At 40.0% G+C, this 15,922-nt stretch overlaps 1 long non-coding RNA gene across 1 annotated transcript in view; it reads left to right on the top strand.

Moving 5' to 3' along the window:
- The window catches only part of LOC128853526 (uncharacterized), an 80,346-nt gene that overhangs the window by 32,677 nt on the left and 31,747 nt on the right, over positions 1-15,922 (top strand). Inside the window, exon 5 of the long non-coding RNA XR_008452125.1 lies at positions 4,036-4,096. This is a non-coding gene — a long non-coding RNA (uncharacterized LOC128853526). The remainder of the gene's footprint in view (positions 1-4,035; positions 4,097-15,922) is intronic.

Here is a 15,922-nt window from a genome sequence, read left to right as displayed (position 1 = left end):
CTCCTGGCAGAAGTAGCAGTAATCTTTCTCTTCTGACACTGTTTTCTCAGAAATAATTGATGCTATTTGTTCTCTGGAACACCCATGTTTATGTAGTGACTCAGAAGTCTGGATGCCCTGGTGGAGATTACTAGTTTGGTGGACATACTCATGCTGGTTTACAGAAATAGAGAACTTTTTCTATATATTGATTCAAGATAGCTATTTTTAAGAAGGTAAACTTTGAATGTTTGTAACATTTCTTCTTTCTTTTACTGTTTTTCTTTTTGGGTGCAATTTTTTTTTTCTAAATTAACTCCATGTCATCGTATTTCGTGGATTTTCCTCCTCTTTATTCCTGCTACAAGTTATCAAACCATTAATGGTCACTTGTGCTGAAATAGTCTATTAGTTACAGTAAACCTGCTTGCTGTGAATTGGGCTATATTAATTATATCTAACAGCTAAGTGTGTGTGGAGGATATATTTGTCTTATTGTTCAGTTCCTTGGGGACTGCAAACTAAAAATCTGTTAACTGTACAGATTGTTCTAGTTGCTAAAGAGCGTTTTGTTATTCCTGTAAGGACCTGCTTTGGGAGCAGCTCTGAGTTGACTGAGGGGCAATTTTTTGGCAGAACTGAAGTCTTACATCTAATACCACTAGATCAGAAGAGCATCTTTCTCAGATAGATGCTATTGGAATAAAAAAACGTCCTTTAGAGAATTAGAAATTTGAAAGCAACAGTCAGAAAAGTGACTGCCAAGGCTCTGCAAACAAGCTGACTAATTTAAAAATAAAAAGCCCAGGAGCATCAGTAAGTTGACCAGTAACAGTGTCTGGTCTTGCAAAATTATACCTGATGTTACAATTCCACCCGTAACGTTCTACCTTGGGGACATGTTTTTGTATTTCAGTATTAATAGGCTCACTACCACATAATCAGAGAACTTGTTGCAGCGAGAGCCCTAAAATAAGAATTGCGTTTGAGTTCATCCCAATAGTGCAGGACAGTAGGACATCTAAAAGAGACCCACGTGTATAAAAGATATTTAGGGTGTTTTTTTCTCAATATTACAGAACGCTGTCCCTTTGGCAGAATTGCTTAGAGATACAGTTTCTTGAATTATGCTGTTTTAAGAATGAGATGTTGCTTCAAGTGAAATCTGAGAACTTTATTGATGTGAGTATATCAGACCTTAATGTGTTGTAAAGTTTGAAAATGTATGTTATAAATAAAACTCTTTCCAGGCACAGGATGTTTTTTTCTTGAGGGAGTGAAACATGAAGAAATGTACTTTGCTATTCTAACTTGAATTTCCTTAAAAATGTTATTCAAAACTCATTTGTTTTGAATAAAAGAAAAAGTCTCATTTTGTTTGTAAATTATTCTGATGTAAAGATGGGTTAGTGGATCGCATTGTGTCACCATTCCTGCAGAAAATACCTATGCACCGCACTTCATTTTGTTAGGTTGAAACTTGCAGGACTATTGAACCTTGTGATGCTTAGTATAAAGAAAGGAAGGTAGTTTTTTTGTTGGGCACAGGATTGGTAACCAGGGTATGAAGCTCTCTTCTTGCCTCAGTCTCCAAACTGGTTGGAGAAAATTATTTACTCTTGCGGCCTTATGTTCTGCACATATAAACATGAGAAAAGTTCTGAAAGTACTTATTAATGAGGCCTTTTAATTCCTGAGCTTTGTCACAATGCTTTGGGGTCCTGAAAAGGAAATTACCAGATAAAGGCAAAGGACATGTTGCTATGTTCTTCCTTTTTCAAGATCTGAAAGTGCAATTCGGAAAAGCCTCTTGAATTTTGAAGTCTTGCTGCATTAGCCTTTTAATATACCTGTCATCAAACATAAACACTTTTTGTTTTTTGACTCTGGCTTGCTTTTCAGCTTTCAGTTCTTCCTCCTAGGGAGAATCTCCTAGAACTGGTCTGCATGTTTCTGCTAATTATTACTCTATGTCATTTTAGAAAGATGAAGAGTAATAAAGAAGATAGAGGAACTGAGCAGTAAAAGGGGTAGCTTTTGGACAATTTGTGAAATAGTTAGTGCCTTTTTATGATAGGGTACTCCCTCTGCTCATGAATTATTCATTTTAATGCTTTTGTTATAATGGCGACAGTGTTCCGTCTCTGAGGCAGTTTTGGATAGCCTTCCTCTGCTGAAATATTGCACAGTATCAGCTTCCATTTGTGCTATAAGCTACTGCATCTATGTCAATAACATTGAATAAATGTATTTTCATACTGAAGAAATGAGAGAAGGGGAAAAATAACAATATTATAACTAAGAGGGCCTGTTTTGCTGAAGGATCCAGTTAGTTTAATTTTCCGGGAACTATTTAGTGAAATAATTTAAAATAAATATTCTATAGGTTAATGTGTTTAGTACTGGATACAAATTATATCTGTAACAGACACCAGTGTTTTTGCTGTGTATAGCATGGTGCGGTAAAAGAAAGTTAAAAAACATTCATTGTACCTAAACACATCAAGCTTTTCTTAAAACTAATGTTTAAAGGTCTCTTTGAAACGATTTTTTTAAGATGAAGCATAACATTACCACATAACCCACACAGAAAATTTATCTGAGTCATGTGTATACAGAAATAAAAGTTTCTTTGTGGTATCTAGTATCAGTCTTTCATTAAATCATGGACTTTCCTAAGAAGAAATCCCAGTGCAAACGGTTCAGGGTTCTACCCCCGGCTTCCCCCTGCCTCCCTACCCTTTACTGACACTGAGTTAAGCCCCTTAGCCTTGCAGGGTGTGTTAGGGATGGTCCCCATGCTGAGTGGGGAATTCAAGGCTGAAGATTCCGTGGTACTGGTGTCAGTGGACAGAAGCATGTGCTCCAGTGCAGTGCACACTCTCCGATGTGATTTAAAAAGAAGTGTTTTCTCCTAAGCCATATATGTGCTCCTAAAATGCCTTCAAGCAATAGATAAGTATGCATGGGGGACGGAAGCATTGAGCAGATAGATGAGCGATTAGGTCATTTGGATTAGGACGGAGGGTTTTTTGTGCTGAACTCTCTTCTCATTCCTTTCTGATCATATTCTCTGTGTACACAGAGGGTTTAAACTGCGTAAGTAGAGAAAACTATAGGATGGATGTAGTTGCAGAGCTATAAGGAGCGTTGAAGAAGAGAAAAGTTTGAATTGAAAGTATATGTGGTTTTGGGGAATCTGAATCATTCAGTATTACTTTCACTTTTTCTAGGCTTGTATTTCCTACGAACAAACCATCGGGGAGATAGAAGTTCTGATTTAGATAATGTCTTGCAGTCTTTGGAACAACACATTCTGCTGGAGGGGGAGTCCTTTCGGCAAAGGTCACGCTCTGTGAGTGTAGAGCTTTCCCCGCTGCCCACATTCATATTGTTCCTGCTGGGAATGTCAACTTTGGGCCTTTTCCTGCGAATTTTTCGTGTATTTAGGTGGCTACCCCACATAAAATGGAAGCACCGAAAGGAGCCCCTCCTTTCCTTTTTCCTGTAGCTCTGCTCAGACCGTTCTCTGTTAGCATGGTAGTGGTACAAAGTGTGTGGTCTTTCAGCTCTGACTAATGCATTTTGTGCTGTGTGACTGAAAATGCCTCGTAGTCTGCCAGGGCTGACTGAGGGTTGTGGAATGTGGTGCCTTTTCTGTTTCTCTCTGATTTCCTCCTGCCCCCCCCCCTTTTTTTTTTTTTTTAGTAGAAGTGTGTAGGCAGCTTGTTGAGAAACCTCGAGATGCAGGGGAAATGCTTGTACGCTGTGGAATGTGGCTTCCCCTGGGAGACCCCGGCCAGGCGGGCAGTGAATGAGCAAAGTGAAAGAATGAAAAAGGGAGGAGGTTGGAGGCAGGGACAGATAGGAAAGAGTGAAAGAGGAGGAAGGAAGGAGGTGGAAACAGAGGGGCCAGTTTCCCTTTTTCTGAAGCAGTGACAGCTGGTTCTGTCCTACCTCACATGACAAAGTCCTGTGGAGAGGAGTATTTAAGCTGGAAGCCAGCAAGCAGCAAGCAAGGGTTGTCAGCTGATTTTATTTTAATTTTCTTTCCAGGCTTCGGTCAGGTGATTGCTGATGACTAGTGAGCCCACCAAGAAGGGACTCCAGCACACAGGTAAGAGAGAGGCTGTACACTCTTATATGTAATGGGGGGATCCAGCAGGAGAGCTAAACAGCCCTAACATTGTTTGAATAGTTTTAAAAAGATATTCCTGACTTGCTTGGGTGTGTAACACTGTGATTGTCTCTTTTAATGCTGCTACTTTTGCTCTTCAGGCTTGTTCTCACTTTAAATAAATAAATAAATCTGTCATTAATTAGAAACTTTATTGAAAAAAGACCAATTGTATGTTGCTAAATATAGTCCTGGGTATTGCATGAATGTTGCATCTTGTTACTTTTTGAATAAAATAACTTTCCATAATGCAAGTGTGTCAAACTCAGATTTAGAGGGGAATTCCCAAATACTTAAACTATGAGTCATAAAAAGTTAAAGGACTAGTACTACAGTTCACAATAAAAACTCCATTCAGCCCTGGGTAGATGCTTTTGTATGTGTTGGTAGTTAAATATGTCTTTAGAAAAACCCAGAGATGTGCAAAAGCTGAAGCAGTTACAGCTCTGCTGACCAGAACCCCAAATATGCATAGCAGAGGCTAAACAGATGACTGGGGAAGAGGATTGTTTGAGACCTCTCACTTTCATGCATCTTTTCTTTCATTGCTTACATCTAAGAACCTGGTGAAAGAGCCTTCTCACGTGCTGAGAGTGCTTCAAAGCACTCTGACTCCTTAATTCCTTTTGTATAATGACGTAGACATCAAAAAAGAAAACCAGTAATAAGTGCACTACTTCAAGTGAAAACTTAAAAATATTGAGTGAGCGTGACAGAAGTGGTTTTCAGCTGGTTGTATGCCTGGCTATTGTGCCACAATCCCTTCTCTTGAAATGTAACTATGTAGTGTGTTCTTCCTTACCATTGCTTCTCTTTACTGAAAGATCTCAGATACTCTCTGAAATTTTGAGTGACTTCCTACTGAAAGATGCATTCAAGAATTTTTAAGATGAAAAAGACAAACAAGTGTTCCTAGCTTCCACCTGTAGCTCTGGAAACCTCCATGTGATCTAGGGTGGAAGAAGATTTTATTTTGAAAAGCTGTCATACAAATTTCCGTATTTTACTGTTAACTTTATTCTTGTCTACTATTTTGCAGTATTTAAATAAAGACTATTTGAGACATGCTTTTTCCTATCAGTATATGCAGTGCTTCATAAGATGCTGGTGCTGTGCACAAGAAGGATAAATATGCGTGACTTTCGAATTACTTTTAATTTTGTGACATTCTTCTTTTCTCATTGTTAAAAAAGACTACTTGTGACAAGCTGGCTGTGGGATGTTGGTATTGTCTTGTAACAACAGCCGGTGCTTAGACACTCAGATCAACTGAAGCTTAGTCTCTGGGAAGGAGACCCTGGAATGCGGTAGTGACATAGGTGAAGGACTGTTTCTGTTGACCTCAGTGGACCTTTACCACAGAAAGCCTGAGGAAACACCCAGCTTTGAGTGACAGATTGGGAGGATAATTGCAAGAAGCATAGGAAGCATCAAAGAGGTTGGTAGTTGTCACTGTGTTTACAAAAAGGGATAAGAGCTGTGAAACTGGCTTTTGTACTAGATCATGGCACAGAGAGAGCTCTTAGGTTTCAAATAGTAGTCTTTGGTGATATTCTCTACTTAAGGATTTCAAGATGTATTTTTTCCTTTTTATGGGAAGGGAGGAGAAGTTTCATGAGGTGAGGAAAGATTACTGAAGTGAAACAGTGTCTGGCCTAATGACTGGTCAGCAAAGATTGCCCTGAAGAGACTGGTCTGCTTGCTACAAGGGCCAACAACGAGGCACTTGCTCTCCAGTGCGCTTTCCTGTCTGAGAATTGGGAGTTACATGGGCTTGGGACTCTGGAGAAATTAAGTATCGAGTCTGAAAATACCCCAGGCTCCTCTAAGTTGATCCACATTGGCTTCATTCTTCAGTAAAGTGATCTTTTATGAATGGATGCAAATCTTCTTAAGTTTCGTGCAGTTGTCCTTAGGGGAATTCCTGGCAGGTGGGCTTGTACTGGGCTGCACGCTGTAGAAATGCTGTTGGTGGACGTGTGTCAGCGAGACAGTTCTTATTCTTACATGTGGGAACTACTGTGGTGTGAGAGGGGATTGGGCGTGTAAAACTGGAATGGGTAAATGTAAAACTATTTCAGGGAGTACTGATTTCTTTTCCTTATTTTTTTTTTCCATCCAATTAAAACTGGGTAGTCATTGTAGACTTTTTTCTTTTTTTTTAATTAATGGTTTTCTTTAGTGATGGTCTGTGAGCATTAGAATCTTTGAACTTCTAGCAAGGTAACATGTCTAGTTCAAATATGTCTCAAAGACAGGAAATGTTTTAATTTTAGGCACATCTCTGACTCTTCATTTGTGTTTTTAATATGTTTGCATCTGAAGAGAGGGGTTGGTTTGAACTATTTCAGGTGCAATTCCTAGATTTCTACTTATTGATGTAAAAATATCTCTTTCTAATAACTTCTAACTTGTGATCACTTTAGGTCATGTTTATTTAACCCTGGCGATGCCTAATGATCATGGTTGCCTTCCAGCTAAGCAGGAAACAAATAAATAACTTGCCTGCAAATGAGGAACTGATTCTACGTATATGGCGTTACAAAGGACAACATCTGCATTATTTAATTCTCCTTAGAGTAGTAGAGCAAGAATTAAGAGTTTAACAGCGGTACTGAGTAAACTTGCGAGAACATGAGCTCTTAACACCTTTAAATAGAGACACCTTCATAAATAAAATGTATTTAAGAATCATCAAGAAAAATCTCAAAAAACAATACCTGAATGAAATATTTATTATAACAAAATGTTTTACTATACATTTTCTTATGTTTGTTTTAATTAAGTTTGAAGAGTGAAGATTGCAGATTTGTTTGCTGTTTTTTATTGTAAGATAACGGGCAGACCCCGCTGTTACTCATTGTAGTAAGATGTCTATATGTGTATTTCAGGATTTAATTTGACACCAAAACAGTCGTTACTTAAGTGTTATATCCCATTTCTATTTCAGTCGGACAGCGTTTTATTCTCCTTTCCGCTCTTTCCTAGTTATGAGCAGACTTACATGCACAGACATCAGAAATCTGAAATAGAATTTTCCACTTCTGAGGAACTAAGGAGCATAGACCTTTTTGGTATTATTCACATGAATCTCTTTAAGACTTCAGTTGCATACTAAAATCCAAATAACCTCGTGAAATTTTACTGTCAGCAGGCAAAATCCTTGTGTCTTTAAGATCCTCTTAAAGACGTGCTATTTGACAGTTTATTGGTTCTGTTTTAATTTTAATCTAGTCCGAAGGCTTACTGCTTCAACTCGTCATTACAGTAAAATCAGTAGTGCAATTATTGGCGTTTAGTGATGGCCCTGAGGCTGCAGCAACGCTCGCCGGGGCTTGCGGCGGAGCTGAGGAGGTCGCCACCCGGCGGAGGGCGGGGGGTACCGCACCGCATCCTCCCCCGCATCGCATCCTTCCCCACCCCACATCCCTCCCTGCCTCCCTCTCCTCCCCATATCCCTCCCTTCCCCGCATCCCTCCCCTCATCCTTCCCTGCCCTGCATCCCCTCCCACCCCACATCTTCCCACCCCACACGGAGCTCAGTCTCTGACCGCCAGCGCTGGTGTCTTCTCTAGCAAATTCAACATTCTTCTAGTTTCTCACTTTTCCTCAATGTCTTATGCGTGTCGTCTGTATTAGTGCACGTTACATGATATAATATACTGCAAGTGAAGAATAATTGCGTGCAATTAATTGTGTGACATACTGAAAAAGAATCCACCTTGATGAAAACTGATGTTATCCCAAAACAATGAAAGAAGGCTCTTAGGAAGTCTCTACTGACTGAAATGTGACTGACTGTTAGCAAATCAAATTTAGTCTCGTTGCAAAAGGATACGGATGGAATAATTTTTAATATGGGAAATGTTGTTTGTAAACTTCCCATAGTCTTTTGAACTGTAACAGAATTTTAGAAATACATAAAAGCACCCTAAATCAGGTGTTTGATGTTAGTATTTAACATCAATATATGTGAGCTATTTTCCAAATCAGTTTTCCCCTTCCATTTTAACAGCTGAGAAGGAAAAAAAAAATTCTCTTAATGCATCGATAGAAGCAACAGGCTTCTAAAATAGTCACGAGCTCTGACACTTAATCACCGTTTCTGACAAATGATTATTCAGAAGTGAAAGTCCTGCCACAACATGGTTACATTTCAGTTGAAAGCTGTCACTGCAGCACATGCTCTAAAGCATAAAGGTGGACTGAATATCCATGGAAAAGGAATAACCAAAAAACTATGTTTGATATTAAAATGCCTCTGTACTTTTGGAGCATGCTAAGAATCAAGTGGATACTCTATGCAAGAGCTAGATATAGGGAGCTGCTTGCATGGGACTTGTCACTGGCAGCTTGCCGTTTTCCCCCCCCTGCCACCACATGTACCACTTTGACCAGTGATAGCAGATTGTGCTCTGAGCCTCAACACAGAAGGTGCCATAAAAAGCATCGTATATGTCCCATATTATAAAACTATTAAGGACGAGGAAGTATGAAAAGAGTTAGTAAGTGATGCTAATGATATGCAAAATTCTTCAGCAAAATCAGGGCTCAGTACTTGTTCACAGGAAAGCCTGAAATGAAGGAAAAAATGCTGCCATTTAAATGAAGCAAACTGGATCTTCATAAATTGGGGTGGACTTTTTTATTAATTCAGATTATAGCTAGATTTACAGTGGATCACCTTTTCTGAGGAATTTATTTGTGTGTGTGCTTTTTTAAAAATAGTGTTGTGGTTTGTCATTTATAAGAGAAGATGTGGGTAAGCCCCAAAATGGTTACCTGTGACTGAGGTTGGTAATCGTTTACATCTTAACAAGAGGAATCAGAAAATTCTTGTTAGGGGTGCTTTCCCAAGGGCTGTATTCCAAGCTCTTTGGTATTACTCTGTATTCTGAAGCTCACATTTAATTTGTTAGTCAATCAAAATTCATGCCAACAGAAGCAACATATTATGACAAGTTAATATAGATTGTACTGTGTAGTGCCACTGCTCAAGATGTTGTTTTCCTAAGGATTTTTTTTACTTAAAAATAGGGGCCTGTTTTTATTGCACATCTTCTCTTCTGTCATAGTAATAGGTCAAGACCCACTTTCCCAAATGTTTTCTGCTCATTTACGTAATTATTAAATATTTGACTGTGCGTTACCTGATGGAAAAGTTTTAATCCTCTAGCTTCTACAGTTCATCTATGATACAAATCATTGCTCGTTTCCTAATAAGACTGCCCACTGCTTAGGAGATACCGGGTAGGAATGGCTGCTTTTCGGAGTGGGGTATACAGTCGTCTTCTTTCTATAAATCTACAGGAAGTTTGCTTGTGATTACAGGCCAAATCTGAGGTGTTATGATAAATATTGCAAATATAGGCAATCGTGGGTTTAACTGTATTTTCCTGGAATGGTTTGGATGAGAAGGAACCTTAATGATCATCTAGTTTCAATGCCCCTGCATGGGCAGGGACACCTTCCATGAGATCAGGTTGCTTGAAGTCATAGAATCAACAGGTGGGAAAAGACCTCTGAGATCAATGACTCCAACCGTACCTATCTGCCATTAAGCCATATCTTTAAGTACCTCATCTACCTGTTTTTTAAATACCTCTAGGGATGGTGATTCAACCACCTCCCTGGGCAGCCTGTGCCAGTGCCTGGTGACGCTTTTGGTGAAAATTTTTTTCCTAATGTCTAATCTGAACCTCCCCTAGCAGAGCTTGAGGCCATTCCCCCTTGTCCTAGCACCTGTCACTTGGGAGAAGAGACCAGCACCCACCTTTCTACAACCTCCTTTCAGGCAGTTGTAGAGAGCAATAAGGTCTCCCCTCAGCATTCTCTTCTCCAGGCTAAACATCCCCAGTTCCCTCAGCTGCTCCTCATAAGACTTGTTCTCCAGCCCCTTCACTAATTTGTTGCTCGTCTCTGGACACGCTCCAGGACCTCAGTATCCTTCTGGCCTTGAGAATCCATGACTTCTCTAGGCAAATCCATATATGTACTCAGATAGTATGGTTAGTTCTGAGCAATAACTACATGGGATCTCTTATGGACCACTTCATAGGAAAAAAAATAAAGGCCTGTGTATTTGTCCAAAGAATTTTGAAGAACTTCTTTTCAGTGATTCTCTAACTTTAAAAGCTCTCCTATAGGATGAATAATGAATTCTTGGTTGAGTGCTGTTATGAGAACACTGCAGATGTAATCAAAAGAGCCTTCCTCATAGCCCAACCTGTGCACCTTCTCACTAAATTCCTCTTCCTTTGAAGGACAACGAGCCACAAAGTTAGTGCTTTTTCCCTGAACATTTTGCACTGTGGGTAGGTGCCTTGCAAATTGTTGCCTGATGCGCGAAGCACTTTATGTGGTAAAGCTGAATATTGTCCTAAATTGAAGACAAAGCTCTTTTCAGAACATCTCATGGTCTCTGAAAAATGCTTTGTAGATACTGATGTAAACGTTTCCTGAGAATAAGGGGGAAATCCCCTCTGAAAAAACCTATCCGCCTGGAAAAAGTTTAGCCCAGCAAGTTAACGTGGGAATTTACTGGTTGGGGGATGGTGGCTGTTGTGTGTTTGGGGGGTTTCTTTGGGTTTGCTCCTTTCTGCAAAAGGCTTTAAGGCAGGCGCTTGCCATACACCCAAGCCCACGGGAAGGGAACTTCCACGGAGTGCCCCGGCAGTGGGACGACAGGCGTGGGGACAGCCCTGGTTTCCAGTCCCAGTTTCCATCGCGTTAAGGTGGTGGGCGAGGGCGGATTGCAGGATGCTGAGCGTGTGGGGGGTGCGTGGGCAGCGGCTGTGACACGGCGGTGGGTGGAGATTGCGGCATTTCATCTGTTTTTCCTCTGACACCTTTTAAAGATACAGCCCACGATGCTCTTCAGGGGCTGGTGCCAAGCGCTGCTCGAGTCATCTCACAGCCGAGCTCAAGATTTATAGCTTGCCTCACTGCGAAAATAGGAATTAATTCTGGGCAAAATCTAAAGGTTCTCTGCATTAACCCACCACCCTCCAGCTCCCCCACGGGAGCAGAACGCTTCCTTTGTCAGATGCTTTTGATTTCCAGTTAACTTCACACTAATTTATGTAAAAGTACTTTATGGAAGTAAAGCCTTAACGTACGAGGGTAAGAAATGTTCTCTTTAGTCTCAGCTAAGGTGGAGAAAGATGGGTTTCTTTCTCTTTTGATTTTCCTAGCTCTTCTGTCTTGCAGCAGCTCTGAATCTATCTTGCGTTCAGTATTTTTGCAAGTGTTTGGCTCAAAATCAGTGAACAGCTTGTTGTTGCTGGTGCCTGTTTCCCCCTGAAACACATAGAGTGTGGGTTGTTGGTTTGGTTTGTGGTTTGTTTTTTTTTTTTTTTAATTTAAAGGAATAACAAGGATTTGCCTCTAACTAGTAGAAAACATTTGCCTATTTAAAGTTTTCCCTTCAGTTATGAAAATGCCAAATAATATTAATTGCCTGCTCTGTACTCTTTTTGTTCTGTGAAATGCTTAGAAGCTGTTATAGATGAAACACTTGTCAATTTATTCAGTACTAGTAGTGCTTGGTTTTAAGAAAATACAGGCATAGAGTGGGTTACAGTACTCAGGTTATTTTGTTTTCCCTTGTTATTAGGCTTATTCTTGAAGTAATAATGTCCAGTTAGTCAGCTACTGGGTGGATAGGCTGAATAGATTCCAACTTTATAAATGTTAATGCACATTATGACCAGCCTTGACTAATAATAGATGACAGTATAACATTCAATCGGAGAGGACGCCTGAACTATTCCAGTACAACTCTGCTATGTACTTTTGGGGAGGACATAACATGTTTCTAAAAAACAGGAAAGAATCTAGTAAATGCAAAAAGCTGCTGGGGGAATGCAGCTTTGTTTTTCCAAGAAAAACAACAGGCAAAGTCTTCAGAGATAGCTTCTTCTCCTAATTAAGTACCTTGATATGTGTGATACCATATCTTCATTTTGAGATTTGTTAGCTTTCTGCTTCTGAAAAATCTTACTCTTAGTCTCCAGCCATGTTGTAACCATTACCTTATTCAAAAATTGAGTGCTGCTGTGGATCTTAAACTAGCAAAAGTGAAGCAGCAATCCTCTAATCTTGTAGCTGTTGAGTTATTATACTTGTCATATGTCCTTATAAGTTGAGCTGGCATCTATTTATTCCTTGCTTATTAAAACACAAGCATTGTCTCCTAAAATTGTTTAATCCTTATTGGAAAAATATAGGCACTTTTTTAATATGTTGAGAATGGGAATTCATCAGCTCTTTATTTTTTAATATAATTATTTAACATGTACATCTGACATTTGGAAACATTAACTAAAATTAGTCTATCTTGAATGTGTTTGTCACTAAGATTTAAATGGGGTGCAGTATATTTGTTTCATGTAGTGGAGGAGGAGGGGAAGTAACATTTGAAAGTTATCACTGCTTGCCTGGAAGTATACAAATGCTACCATATGTCCAGAAGTTTTACATCATTTATTAAGATGAGAAGATAACCTAATCACTCATACTTTGAATAAGACTAATAGAAATATCTAAAAATGAAGTATTATTTTTCTGAAAACAGTATCGTGCAGTTCATTCAGTGTTGGAGAGGCAAGAGTGATCGGCGTTGGCTCTAGACTCAAGATCGCAAAATAGCAGTAGATCAGGTTTTTTCAGGCTGCTGTCTGAATGGGAATACTTTAATGTAGCAGCACCACTTGTCTTTCAGACTTGACTGAGAAGACATATTTTAAAATAAGTTTGTTATAGTATATTTTTAATCTAACCAGCTTCTCAGAACATTTATTTGTGGAGGCGTTTAAGCTGTTAGCTGTCCTGGACCTAAGTGCAGAATAGTGAGAGCTTGCAGGAAATCAAAAGATTCCTGGGCATGGGGTGTGTGTACTCTTGCCAAATTTCACTGCATCTGTGCCATGGGAGGACTGCTGTAGGCTGGGATGGTGGAAGCAGAACTTTTGGTCTCCCTCTCTTCATGTGTATATTTTGAATCTATAGCCAGCATGTCCTTCATGGCCACTGGTGTGGCTGAGGACCGAGTGTTGATACTGCATGTGCAGTGATGCCTGGAGCTGGCTTTGGGAGGGATTTAACTGAAGTCTTTCCCTTGTGAAAGAGAGCGATTTGGGCACTGGGGGCAGGGAGCGTTTAATAACAGAACTGATGATGTCCTTAACATGAGGGAAAGATACGCTGGTTGCTCTTAGTCTGCTTTTGAAGGGTTTAGTAACTGTTTGCATGCATTTTCCCAGTGGAGGTCTGTGAATGAGATCCTTAGGCAGTTGAGCAAACAAGGAGCTTAAAGAGCTTTGATGAAAAGTTACCAAGGTGGTGCTTTTGGGAGTACCAGCCAGACAGATGCTTCAAAGATTGTACGAAGTTCCTAGTGGCTTAAGGAGTTACGTAGGTTTGTCAATTTAATTACAATAACAGTTGTGGCACAGCTCCCTTTTAAAAGAGGTGGATGCATAAGGGAAAGGAAAAGTTAGGGATATGGAAGAAAGGAAGTTGTCCTTGCAAACTTGTTAATTACTCCTGGAGCTTTCTTTTTTTCTTTTTTGCTGCTTCTGTACCATTCACACTTTCTCCATGCACGTACATCCTCTGCTGGTCCTTTCTCTCAATTTACAGATTGAGAGGATTTCCACAGGAGTGTTTCACAACTGCTTCTCTCTGTGGGACAAGGGATGTTTATCTTCTAGTGCCATATTTGCCAAGGCTTTCCTTGAGAAACCCCGTGAGCAAGGAGCTAGCCAACCCAGCCTTCCATACAGTGGCATTTGCGGAGCAGATGGCATAAGAATAAGGCAGTCTCTGCTCTTTCTCCAAGCCCTTCCTAGCCACATCTCCAGAAGATTTTTCCTTAGGACAAGATAGCTAGCTAAGAACGAAAGACTTAGTATTGCTGGAGTGCTTTTTGTTTGGAACTGAAGATTTCTGTTGACCTTTTCTGCATGTGTGTGGACATCATTTGTGGTAATTTGTTTTGCTAGTAAAGAGGTTCTACCCCAGCAGATTTTTAGCTATGGCCATGTGTCATAGCAGTCAATGTATAAAATGGGAGATGGCAGCACAGCTGGCTATTCAGGTAGATAACAGCAGGTCAGTGTTGTGCCTGATTGCTGGGCAGGTCTGGGTCACGTGGTAACCCTGGTCTTGATTATTGATTGGCAGTATCTGCGGAGGGGTCTGGGCTGCTTGCAGAAGTGAAGGACCATGGATCAGGGAAACTAAGCATGTCAGCTTTGTGCTGGAGGAGGTTGGCTGGGTTTGGATTAAGTCTAAACATCTCTCTTTTCTAAGCGAAGTCTGGTTAGGAGTTCTGAGGTAAGCTCCCTGTATTTAGTCTTGCAGGGATGATTATGCTGCCTCATGTGACACGTAGGGGTTACAGGGAGTGGTATTATAAACTAGGATTCACTGCCTTGTAAGGGATGCGTTAGCAGTTTTGGTCAACATTTTTCAGGGACAATCTGTGATAAGCAGCTGTCCAGACTGCCTCTGGTGCACCCTGTGAGGAAGAACCAGTTGGATCCTTGACTTTCCATCTGTCTTTCAGTTGGGACACTCTCAAAATGACTCTGATTGTGTATGGTCAAGGAATTCAGCCTTGACAGAGTCAGTAGGAGCACTGGATGGTGAAAATGCAGCTGTGCTTAGCAGGATACGACTGTTATTAGTTAATTGGTCACAGCAAATGACACTTTGCTACCCTGCAGTTACTCTCTAATGCAATCTGCTCACAATCCAAAATATGCTGTTGGATGAGTGAACTGATGTATTACTTTGGGGGACCTATAATCCTGCAAATTCAGCGTGCAGGAAAGGGGATTCCCTTCTGAATTCCCTGTCAGACAAGCCCGGTGCAGGCGGTCAAACTGCTGGTCCCTGAAACTTGAATACGCCATTGTTCCCAAAGGGGCTCCAGAATGACCTGCTACAGTAAGTAGAGGACAGATGAAGAGAAAGATAGGAAAACCTGCTCTTTTGACGTGATGTGAAGCTCTTTCTCACCAGCTCTTGGCAAGTGAGAATGCTGTGTAAATCTGAAAGGAAATTTATGTTAATTGACCTAAATAAAAACAACATGCTTGTCAATAATAACATTTTGATCTAGTGTACAATGTTGAGACAAATTGGAAATTTATCTTCTAGGAAGAAGTCTTACATAAGCTTCTCTCCCCTTTTTAATTACTTTTTTTTTTTCAGTGTGAAAATCTTTTGCATTCTAATTTTTTTATGAGAAGTATAAAATACATTTCTTATCGATGCAGTCCACACAAAAGCAATGGTGTGTTGTCAAAGTCTTACGGAGATTGTTCATCCCAATAAAGTAACTATGAGATATCTGTACATTTCATGTGATTCTAGTTATGGAAGAATTCCAGTTTGGCCGAGCAATACAGCATTTCTCAACCTTTGCTGCAAGAGAGTTTTGTAAGGTGTTTCTTATTTTTCCCTCAGTGATAGAGCTTGATTTGTTTGAACTTCAGTAGTTGGGATAGAAAAAGGCAACTGGCTACCTCCCATCTTTCAGCTTAGAGAACTTACATGGAATTACTGCTTGTAAATTTTAAGCGATGTTTAGATTGTTGAAGAACAAAGCAATTAAATTACATGACTTGGATCCTCTAAAGTTTTTCTAGAGATCTGAGTATTGTTTGGTTTCAGTACGCTTGCTTTAGTGTGTTGGTTAGAGCTCTTCATAAACAAAATACAAACATTATCTTTATTACTCACAGTGCTGCTGCATTT

Source organism: Cuculus canorus, chromosome 1 (genome assembly GCF_017976375.1).
Source record: "Cuculus canorus isolate bCucCan1 chromosome 1, bCucCan1.pri, whole genome shotgun sequence".
Lineage (NCBI taxonomy): Eukaryota > Metazoa > Chordata > Aves > Cuculiformes > Cuculidae > Cuculus > Cuculus canorus.
This window is presented reverse-complemented; position numbering and strand designations above follow the sequence as displayed.